The sequence below is a fragment of the Pollicipes pollicipes genome, unplaced genomic scaffold, assembly GCF_011947565.3.
Source record: "Pollicipes pollicipes isolate AB1234 unplaced genomic scaffold, Ppol_2.1 Scaffold_4881;HRSCAF=5763_pilon_pilon_pilon, whole genome shotgun sequence".
NCBI classification, from domain to species: Eukaryota; Metazoa; Arthropoda; class Thecostraca; order Pollicipedomorpha; family Pollicipedidae; genus Pollicipes; species Pollicipes pollicipes.
The window spans coordinates 19,960,269-19,972,740 of record NW_023596576.1 but is presented as its reverse complement, the minus strand read 5'-3'; positions in this window follow the sequence as shown (position 1 = coordinate 19,972,740).

Genomic DNA, 12,472 nt, shown 5'->3' with positions numbered 1-12,472 from the left:
GCACGCGAGCGGATCGGAGACAGAAGTCACATTGTGGGACGCTGGACGACAGCCTGCACACGAGCGGATCGTCCCCCAGGGCGGCAGCCGCCGGCGCCGTGGCCTCCGAGCTGCACGAGGCGTCTCCGGGTCCGGACCAGCGCCCGCTGCCGTCCACATCAGACGCCTGGCCGCCTAGCAGCATTGGACTGGTGGGGCAGAGCTTTGTGCGACGCACGCTCTCCGGGGACAAACTAGTTTGGAATCTTGCGTGGAACTGTTGCCAGAGGTTAGGTGAGTGTGTGGAAAGTGTGAACACAGTAATGTTGGTTGCTGTGGCACAGGTGGCCCACACTACAACATTCCAGACCCCGTGCTAGCTAATGGACGCAAAGAAGAAAAGGGTGATGGAACACATGAACTGTTAACTGATTGCCTGGCATGGTTATGCATGCAACAGGTGTATGGTGGGCAACTCCCAAACACAGCAGAGGGGCTACAATCATGTTTGTGTATGTGAAATAATGATTCCATATAACCCCTATTTTGGAACTGACCAGGACTGATCTGACCTTCATGGACTGAGTATGCAAGCATGAGAAGGGTCACCATAGATGCCACCTCTAAGACAATATGCAGATAAGACGCATACTCTAGGAACATAAAACCTTTTATCTCTGGCAACACTGCCTGACACTTCACAAATTTGTTGCTTCTTGGTTCATGCATGGTCTGCTTCACAATTGAGCTGATGCAGAATCAGTTGTGCAGCAGGTGCAAGTTGATTGCCACAACAGCCAAATTCAATTTAATCATGATCACCACAGTGCTGCTAAGTTTACTTCAGAAATATGGAAGCCACTGTGGGTTTAACTAATGTTACGAAGCTATTGCTCCTCCCCTTCCAAACACCCATTCTCTTAGCATATGGGTCATGTCCTGAATAGTTTGGAAGCCAGATTTGAATAAGCACTGCTAAATTAAAAAACACCATTATATACCAAAACTATATTGGCTGTATTCAGCTGATGTATATATATATAAGCAGTGCTTATTCAAATCTGGCTTCCAAACTATTCAGGACATGACCCATATGCTAAGAGAATGGGTGTTTGGAAGGGGAGGAGCAATAGCTTCATAACATTAGTATATAACATATAATGTAACATATATATATATATATATATATATATATAACATACATATATATATATATATATTAATGTCACATATAATATATATTGCATACCAGGAAAGGAGTATATGCAGACACCCAACTCAGTGGAGGAAAGGAGCAACATATCTAAAAATTTTGGAAACATAGTTGTAGTAGACCATATGGCTGGTTGCATCCTTATTCTATAGTTATAGATTGCATGTCAAAAACTACACAGCCAATTACCTTTGATTAGCCAATCCCCAAAAAAGCACACATTTTTCAGGAGGTAAATCATAGGTAAAAATATGGCTTGTCTACTTCTGGGGTAGTGGGGGGCCCCCAGGCATTTTGGGACATTCCTTGCCATGGACTTCCAGGCAAAGTATTCAATTTCTAACCATGTCAGAGGACCTACACCAAACATCTTTCTCCTCTCATATACTCAACAGTATTTACTGCTTGGACATGCAACTTGAATGAATAAGCAGTTACCAGTTTCAGTGCCTAAAAAATAGAGTGTACTGTTGTCCTGACACCGTATAAGACATATGGGGCACTAACATTTCTAACCCTATTGTTTAGTGGCATACTAAGGATAAGCACATATCCAAAAAGCACTACTTCCAAAAGTTGAATGCAGTATCTGGAAAACAGCCTGTTCACTTTACATTGACATGTAAGGCTGCCTGGCCCAGAATGAAGAAAATGATGCAAGAGCCACAAACACAAAATTTGATAGTTCTGGCCAGGTTATGCCAACTCCTGACAATAACATCAGCTTCTGGCTATGATGTAAAACAACCATGTTTATGACTGATACCTTCACAATTTTGAAGTGCTGAAACTCACTGTCTTATGGCCATCTCATGCTGACTGCAATTCTGTTGAGTTTTCTCTTTCTGAGGATCAAATTTCTTGCAGAATATCATTTCCTGAAATTACCCTAAGACATTGGCTCTATACAATGAACTTGGTGACAGTGCTACAAACACTGGGCACTGATGTTTTGCACACATGTGATACAATTCTTGCTGTAATGTGTCTGCTATACCTTAAACATCTGGCATAACACATGTTTCCACAACTATACTTCTGGTGGTAGGGAAACCATAATACTACACCAATCACAGATTTAGTGTGCAGTAAACACATTACGGATCATCGCACATAGCTATTGAAGAACAGTATATAACGGCCAACTTACTATGCAATAAACTTCTTTCGAGGACATTTTGACAGTGGATCTCTTGCTTCAAGAGGATCTTCGTCAGTTAGTCGCTGGAAACTTAGCTCTCAGCTCAGTTCATTCACTTAGTTTCGAACAGCTCCACCGCGATTGCCACATGTTTTCACCAAGCCTGTTCACGTCGATATCTTGCACTTGCACGAGGATTAGGAGATAAATATGCTCCCTGCTTTCCGAACGGACAAAATATGATAGCTTCCCGCGTACTCTCACGCACACCACACATCCACACGACCGCGATCGCACCACACGTCAGCACACCCCACACCGCTCGCTTCACAACAGAAACGCGAATCGTGAGCAACTTATCATCCGCAAACAGGCACAACCATGAAGTGCTGCAAGAAATGTTAGTATCCAAATGTTCCAATTTTGGGAGTTTAAGAAAAAATCAGTGGATATCAACCTGAATAAACATCTTAAATGATCTACATACATTCACTTTATAGCATCATAGCCGCTTTTATCAACTTAGAATGTCCAAAAATTAATTTATAAGTTTTACCAAGTCGGTTGATGACGTCAGAGACAATGTCTACCTGTTCCGGCATTCTGCCAAATGAAACTGAACATGTGAGCAGCACTGAAGGTCGACTGACAGGCCGCTCAATGTGAAATTGTGATACCATGCATATGTATACGCGATGACGTACGTGCACGCGCGTGGCGCGTGCCGCAATTGCTTTTTAGCGCCTTGGTTTTACATGGATGACCCGAAAAAGCAGCAATCGCCAGAGCCGGCGAACGACAATTTGAGATTGCAGCCGCATCTCGGTAATTATGCGCCGAAGTGGCACGAAATTGGCACGTTTTGATAACGAATTGAACGGGAAATCGCGTAATGTCATTTGTTGGGCTGCGCTTTCCACGTGCCATGCGCAGAGTTGCGGTGAGGACTGATTCAGCCGTTTTTTTATCTTTTTGTACGCTCTGTGCCGTATTATGGCAGCCAGATCCGACGTAGGCATGAATCCAGCATCAAAGCATTAACCAACGTGCCGCCATCAATCCATATAAGCAGCTCAATTTTGTGCGACGCACTGCTGCGTCAGTAATCATCGTGCAAGCCGCAAAAAGCGGCATATCGGAAGTATTGACTGCGAGACGCGTCTGTCGAAACTGCGGTCAGTTTAGCGGCGAAATAAATTTCACCTCACGCGTCGAAATATTGCGTGTTTCATCGTTTTGTACCTTATTCCATTTAGATGTCATCTTGATTTCGTCTTGTTTGTGTGTGCTTGTCTGCAAAACAATTTGTTATGAAAGATGCGCGCCTTGATCGCCGACTGTCGGCGGTATTCTGCTCACCTTCCGTTCATTCATTCTTTGCTGCGGCAGAGGTAAGCTCAGCAGCAAGTGAATGCATTAAAGGGAGTGTTCCACATTTGTACGGGGCTTTTGGTCTGGAAAGTCTATCTTCAAGATAATTCGTTGCAGTTCATAGCCCTGCCCTTCTTAAGACCTAAACCTCTAGTTTCTGAGCTACATGCCCTCGCAGGGGCACCGGCTTTGGCCGGTGTAGGGGACTAGCGCCCCCTCGGGTCCCAGCTCCGGTAACAGGTGGACAGCGCAAGCTGTTCTTCTCAGGGCGTAGCGACCCTGCCGGTACGTGAGCTCCCGCTCCTTGTCCCGTCCGCTCCCCTCCCATTACCCACTTTCCTGCATCCAGCCCACTCGTCGCTCATCATCCTCGTTTTATCGGGGTCGCCGCACCCCCTCGCTCGCGTCCTCGGATTGATCGGATCCTGGTGGTCCCAACACTCCACTTTGGCCAGGATATCCGGGGGCGTGGGGGCCCGTGGGGTCCCACACGGGTCTAGCGGCTTGCCGCTTGCGCTGCGGCTGGGTGCTCCGTGCGGGTCTCCGCTTGGGGCGCCTGGCCGCGCGCAGTGGCTTAGGGGTTAAGGGGCGGCGGCGCTGAAGCACGGTTAGAACGGGGAGCGGGTCTCTCCGGTTACACCTCGCCGTGCGGGAGGTGTCGTTCGCCCTGCATAGCACCGGGGTAGCCGTGGCGGCGACCACCTCCCGATGGAGTGTTGGGCCGTCCCCCAGTTGGGCTCCGTGGTGGGTGGGGAGCCCCGGTGCCGAAAGAAAGCCCCTTTTTGCATGGCATCCTCTAACTTTAAAAACACCCGTCCTCCGAAAGCGGGTCGGACCACGATAACCCAAGGGTGCAGAAAAGGTTCTGCTATCCCCAGACCACGGATCCTCGTCTTCGAAAGTGATGAAATTAGGTTGGCGTTCCTGTCACCATTTCAGAGACGAAATGTCTGCGGCAAATTTGGAAAAATTATGAGATGTGACAAGCTCCGGGATGGAATTTGCTAGTGACTTTGAGGCGAGTCGGACTATGGAAGGAACTGAATTTTCGTACAGTGCTCGAGATGGGGCTGGTAAACGGGAAAAGAACAGTGTCAATGCCAGCGACACCACACAACACCAACAATTCGTCCAGGGGCGTGGTGAACTGTTTTGATCTGCGTGGCGTTGACGAGGAAGAGATCGTGAAGCAGCTTTCGGAATTTGAAGTGACCGCCGCTCGATGGATTCTTGCCAGAAGGGGAGGAGAGTTAGCGCCCACCAACAACCTCATACTCACGTTCAGTCGCCCTGACTTACCGTCCGAGATGCGTGTTGGATACGTCCGCGTGAAAGTTCGTCATTTTGTGCCTAACCCCACGCGGTGCTATCAGTGCCAGCGATTTGGTCACAAAAAACTCAACTGTCGGAACCGCGCAGCGTGTGGCAAATGTGCGTCCCTCGAGCACGTGAGGGAACACTGTACTTCTGACAAACTCCACTGTGTCAACTGCGGCAAGGACCAGGTTCCGCATATGTCGCACGACCGTGCATGCCCAGCCTACGCCAAGGAGAAGGAAATCATATCAATTAAAACTTCTAAAAACGTATCTTTCCGTAAGGCTCGAGAACTTTGTAACGAAACCCACCCAAAAATACCATACGCCTCGAAAGTGAAAGCTTCGTTGCCGCACACTAATGCGATCGAGGAAATGACGGCTGTTCAATTTCTGGAACTTTTGAGGTCATTTGGTATATCAGTTGTACCCTCAGCACGCGCGCTGGACTCGCAGCCCTCCCCACTAACCGAGCAGCCGTTGGCCGCCGTGCTGCTGGCCTCCTCGGCACCGGTTGGACCGCCAACAAAGGACGGTTGGACGACGGTTCGGCGTGGCAGCAGCCCTCGCGCGCCGTCGGGTATTCCTTCGTCTGAGACACCACCAGTCTCATCATCACAGACACCCCTCGCCAGTGCCTGTGGACGTGTGGCAGAGACGATGGAGCGTCAAGAAGCTAACAGGCGCGTCCGCGAAGCCAAGCGAGCGCGTCTGGTTGAGCAAGAGAGGACGAAGGCGATTAACCGGCCGCTGGGGGCGGACCAGGGACGTGCTCCCAGGGAAGAAGCCGGTCCACCGCCCAGACGACGCGTAGAGGCCCCTAGTGGATCATCCGAGGTTCGAAAGCAACCGATGGGCCCTCCTCCTGCGCCGCCATCTAGGGTCACGGCTTCGCCGGCGCCTTCCCCGTCTAGAGTGGGACGCCCGGAAGAGCGTGGCCCTCGCTGGCCTGTCTCGCCCACAGACGGCAGCCCACGTGTTGGGCCCAGAACCCGGCCGGCGTCAGTAGGATCAGACCCCGATGGGTCCTTGCACCCCGTAGCTGGACTGTCTAGGTGTGCTGTGGCCGGCGCAGGCGAGTACTTTTTTCACTTACGATCCAAACACATGCCCTCCCCCCTCCCGTAGGCGTCGATGCCGCGGAGTGATGGGAAGCTAAGGACCGTCCTAAGTTCTGAGCTCCATGACGAATATTTTACAGTGGAACTGTGGGGGCGTCCGAACAAGCTACCAGGATCTCCAACTATGCCTTAACGAGCGGCGTCTGGCGGCGATATGTCTCCAGGAGACAAAACTGGCACCTGACGGCGATTTTGGTCTTTCGGATCATGATGTTTGGCGGAAAGTTTTACCAGCTGACCCTGTTGCGCGTGGTGGCGTTCTCCTGGCCATACACCACAGCATGTCTGCACAAAGGCTGGCTTTAAACACAGAGCTTCAAGCTGTCGCAGCCAGTGTTCTTAAACTGCCATACGATCACCATATGCTCAATCTACTTGCCCCCTGCGACCGGGTTTCCGTCCGCTCACCTGAGACGCCTGGTGGCTCAGCATCCGCCGCCTGTCCTCATATTAGGTGATTTTAACGCTCACCACTCAGCGTGGGGTTGTGTCCAGACAAACACTCGCGGGAAACGCTGCGAAGCCCTCATACATGAAGAATCGCTGTGCCTCTTAAACACGGGCACTCGAACCCATTTTACACTCCCATCGGGACAGGTATCGGCAATCGACTTAAGTCTTTTGAGCTCACAACTGATCAACCATTTTGACTGGTCGGTGGCAGACGATCCAATGGGAAGTGACCACTTTCCCATCTGGATCATGCACCGGGCTGAAGTTTTCCTTGGTTCCCGACTACAGCGCTGGAATTTCAGAATAGCTGACTGGACTGAGTTTTAAACGAGGATCGAGAATTCCCTTACTATGCAACCAGCGAGTGAACCTACGTCAGTAGAGGATTTGACTACATTGATGTTGCGGTCTGCGGAAGGGTGTTTACCGTGAACCTCGGGCTGCCCTCGCCGTCCTCCTGTCCCATTGTGGACGTAGTAGTGCCGAGACGCCATCTGTGCGCGTAAGAGGGTCCTTGAGAAGTTTGACCGTCGGAGCACGACTGAGAATCTAATTGCGTTTTGACGAGCACGAGCGGCTGCTAGACTCACCATACTAGAGGCTAAGCGGGAATCTTGGTGATCGCGCGTCGGCCAGCTTAACTGCCAAACACGTACATCCAATGTATGGGCGCGGATCAAACGCATTGCTGAACAGCACTCGTCTGCACCACACCATGTGCTCCGTGTCAGTGGACACGACATTATACGCCCAGTTGACGTAGGAATTTGTTGTTTATTGGAGTTAAGGGGCGCGCCGACTGCAGTGGTCATTTGGCGCCCATAACGACTTTTGTTTTACCTATCTAATAAGCAGCATAAATGGTTCCAAAGTTGATGTGCTTGAGATATAAAAAGAACTGTTGAGCTCCAAGAAATTTTTAGTTTTCTCCTATCATATCACTGAGGGTAAGGGGCGAGTCATGCTGTCCAAAGTAACGTTGGCGTTCTTCCACGAGGCGCGGACAAGATATAAGGACATGACGAACGGTGAGGACAGTGCCGCATCGATGGCAGATAGGTTTATCGGCTCCCTCCAACATATTGCCGTGGGTTGAGTAAGTATGTCCGATACGTAGTCTGCAGAGGATCACCTCTTCTCCCCTCATGTTGCGGAAACAGGAGAACCGCTGACCCAGCTTAGGTTTTATCTCTTTAAGCTTATTACCTTCCATCTGATCCCAACAACGCTGCCACTTGTTATGCAGGAAGGTTTTTATAGCAGGGTAAAAGTCTCTGGCAGGAATAGAAAGGGAGCGAATACATGGAGCCAGCGCTCCTCGCCTGGCAGCCGCGTCAGCCACCTCATTGCCCGCGATTCCAACGTGACTAGGAACCCAACATAGCATGACTTTATTTCCGGCCTGATCCAACTGAGTCAAACGTATTAAAATGTCCTGTAAAAGGGGACATGACGGATAAAAAATACTTCAAACTCAGAACACTGCTCAGAGCGTCCGTCAAAATGAGATGTAAAGGTTCGTCACCGATTTCAATAAAACATAGTGCCTTAATGATCGCCATGAGCTCCGATGTGAACACCGAAGCATTTGGGGGCAATGAAAACGACCGGATGACGCCACCGCTCACAAAAGCACAGCCTACACTATCAATACGGATAGACAGGTCACCGCATTGCCGGCTACGACAAAAATGCATGGCTACAGTCTTGCTACGTGAAAACCTGAACCCGCTCATAGTACCCCGCTTCTCAACGCGGTCAACAGCTAACTGGAGTTGGCGTTCCATCGATGGTGCTCTTGCTGCACTAGTCCAAATGGTAAAATCATCAACAAAAAGCGCACGACCTACAGACTGTGGAGCCCCCATCCCGATGTCGTTGATCATAACGGCGAACAAAGCTACGCTGAGAACGCCGCCTTGGGGCACACCGTTAACTTGAACATGCCTCTCAGAGAGCGCGTTTCCAACACGGACATGGAAAGAACGGTCAACTAGAAAGTTTTGAAGAAAGGTGCACATATTACCGCGTATACCATACCTGTGTAGCTTGAGAAGGATGCCTGGACGCCATGTGGTGTCATAGGCGCCCTCTATGTCAAAAAACACTGCGCCTATGTGCCTGCTTGCTTTAAATCCCACGCGAATCGCAGTGTCAAGAACTAAAAGATTGTCTACTGTGCTGCGATTCTTTCTAAAACCATACTGGGCGTTTGTAAAAACGCCGTGATGTTCTAAAAACCAAGTTAAGCGGACATTAACCATCTTCTTCATCAACTTAGAGAGCGATGAAGTGAGAGAAATAGGCCTATAGTGTAAAGGATCTAGTCCACTTTTACCCGGTTTCAAAATAGGAACGACTATAGCTTCTCGCCAAGAGGCTGGAAAGTCACCACTGGCCCAAAGCACATTAAATACTGCTAAAAGAGCGCGAAGCACGCAAGGCGACAAATGCTTGAGCATGTCGTTGTGCACAGTGTCCGGACCTTCTGACACACTGCGAAGGTTGACAATCGTCCATTCCAACTCGACCAGGGTGAATGGATCATTATAAGAATGTAGCTCACTCGTTGAAAAATCCTCGGTGGGTTGCTCACATTGCGCTCGGTGCCGCACAAACTGTGGGTTAGTGTTGCCACCTTCGCTGCGGTAGGCTAGCGCCCGGGCAATCTCATTCGCAAGTTCCAACGGACGCGTCACGGCCTGTCCGCTCACACATAGTACCGGAAGAACCATGGATGTAAACTGCCCAGATATGCGTTCAATTCGAGACCAAACCTGTGATGTTGGCGTGAACCGGTTCAACGTACTCACGTAAGCATGCCAGGAAGCACGCCTCGCCTCCCTTACGGTGCGCCGAGCAAAAGCCCTCGCTTTTTTAAAGGCTATGAGGTTTTCTGTACTGCTCCTGGCGTCAAAAGCCCGAAACGCACGTTTACGCGCCCGGATGGCGGCGCTCCGACACTCCTCCGTCCACCACGGAACAGGAGTACGTCGGGGAGCGCCAGACGTGCGTGGGATACAACTATTGGCACACTCTAAAAGTCTTTGAGTAAAATCCTCAATAGAGGGTACGAACGATTCGTCAAGCCGAGTCTCAAATTCGCACAAGTCCGCTTTCTTAAAATTCCAGCGTTGTGGCCTGACACCCAACGCTCCACCTCTCATAAACCGGACCCACACTGGGAAGTGGTCGCTTCCCATGGGGTCATCTCCAACACTCCACTCGAGGTGTTGGACGAGGGGACTGGAGAGGCTTAAGTCTAGCGCTGACGTCTGACCGGATGGCATTGTAAAATGTGTACGAGTTCCTGCGTTTAAAATACATAAGGAAGCACCGTGGATAAAGTTCTCACACAACCTCCCACGAGCATTGGTGACGTCGCACCCCCATACGGTGTGATGCGCATTAAAATCGCCTAGAAAAAGAAGTGGTGGAGGCAGTTCAGCCAGCAGACATCTAAGGTGCGCCAACGGAAAAACAAGGCCCGGTGGAAGGTAAAGTGAACAAACAGTGATGTGACGATGATTGAAATAAAGCCGCGCGGCCACAGCCTGAAGTGTGGACCGCAAGCTTAGCCTCCTCGCTGGCACGCTATGGTAAAATGCCAGGAGGACGCCACCGTGAGCAATGCTCTCCGTCACCACGTCGTTGCGAAACATCACATATCTTTTCAAGGAGCAGAAAATTTCAGGCGCTAGCTTGGTCTCCTGCAGCGCCACGGCTGCAGGAGAGACTCTGCTGAAGACAGCCTCGAGGTCGAGGGCGTTCGTCCTTACTCCTCTACAGTTCCACTGTAAAAACGCCTGTTAAAGGGCGCATTAAAAAAAAATAACTATGAGATGCGAAAAGCTAAAACAAGTCCCGGCTTAAAAGAACTCGGCTGGGCCAGTTGCATGTCCAGACGCCTCAGACTGAGAGCTACGGCTTGACTCCAGAGGGCCGTGCCCCACCCTAGGACGAATTCTTGGGCTCCCTCCGTCAGATGGAGAAGAGGGGCCGGCTGGGGCACGCTTTACGCCAGCGTACCCAGTCCGGGGTGGAGGCGGGGAGGGCCCATCGGTGGGCCTCTACCGGGGTTTGAGGGACCAGCGGGGGCCTCCACCGGCTTCCGTGGCGATGGAGTGCTGTTTCGGGGGACGGGCTCTTTATCTGCCCCGGACAGGAGGCTTGCCGCCTTAGCGCGCTCCAGTTCGGCCAGGCGCGCTCGCTTGGCCTCGCGGGCGCACCTGTCAGCCTCCTGACGCTCCAGCGTCTCTGCCACACGCTCACAGGCACTGGCAAGAGGTGTCTGTAGCAAAGGGACCGATTGGGTCGCAGACGAAGGCACGGCCGGCGGCGCGCGGGGACTCCGACCACGCCGAGCCGTCGTCCAACCGTCGCCCGCTGGTGATCCGGCGCGCACCGAGGAGGCCAGCGATGCGGCGTCCACCGACTGGTCGATCGGCGGAGAGGGAGCTCGGGGTGCCAACTGGGAGTCGGGCGTTCGGACCGAGGGAGCAACCGACAGGCCAAACGACCTCAGAAATGCCACGAACTGAACGACCGTCATGTACTCGATGGCATTACTTTGTGGTAAAGAAGTTTTCACTTTTGACGCATACGATATTTTGGGGTGGCTGTCGTTGTAAAGTTCACAAGCTTCACGAAAAGAGACATTTCTAGAGGTTTTCATCGATATAATCCCTTTTTCTTTCGCGTAGGCCGGACATGTACGGTCGTACGTCGTGTGTGGGATTTGGTCCTTGCCGCAGTTCACGCAGTGGGGTTCAGCAGAGGTGCAAACTTCGCTCGTGTGCTCGAATGACGCACATTGACCATACGCTGGGCGGTTACGACAGTGGAGCTTGGTATGGCCTAATCGCTGGCACTGGTAGCACCGCATGGGGTTAGGCACATAAGGGCGAACCTTCACTCGAGCGCACCCGTCAGACGAGAATCCTGCAAGCGCTCGTCACACCAAACCCTGAGAGCTCCTCGACTCTCTCGTCCTCGGCGACGTCACGAAGATCGAAACAAATGGCTGCGCCCCTGGATGAATTTTTGGTTTTATGTTGTGTTCCTGATATTGACAAGGTCTTTTCATGCTTGCCAGTCTCATCCCGAACAGCAGCCGTAACTTCCTTGGCTGACATGGCCCTGCTTGCCTCCAGACCACTAGCGAACTCTACTTCTATTTTCCCATCCCGGAGCTTGTCACATCTGGTGATTTTCCCAAACCTGTCGCAGCCGTTCCGCCTCTGAAACGGTGAGAGGGAAGCCAGTTTAATCTCTTCACTACCGAAGATCAGGATCCGTGGACCGGGGGCGCAGATTTCTCTCTGCACCCTGGGGCTATCGAGGTCCGCCCCCCTTTCGGAGGACGGGTGTTTTTAGAGGTAGAGGATGCCATGCAAAAAGAAGTTTTCATTTCGGCACCGGGGCTCCCCACCCATCTCGGAACCCGACTGGGGGACGCCCAACACTCCCTCGGGAGGAGGTCACCGCCAGGGCTGCCCCGGTGCTATACGGGGCGAACGACGCCTCCCACACGGCCAGGTGTAACCGGGGAGACCCCTCCCCGTCCTGACCGTGGTTCAGCGCCGCCGCCCCTTGACCCCTTAAGCCGCTGCGCGCGGCCAAGCGCCCCAAGCAGAGACCCGCAAGGAGCACCCAACCGTAACGCGAGCGACAAGCCGCTAGACCCGTGTGGGGCCCCACGGGCCCCCCGCGCCCCCGGATATCCTGGCCAAAGTGGAGTATTGGGACGCGCCGTGACTGACCCGCACGACGCACCCCTCAGCCACCACGATCTGATCAACCCGGGGACGAGGGTGAGAGGCACGGCGACCCCGATAAAACGAGGATCAGGAGTGATGAGTGGGCCGGATGCAGGAAA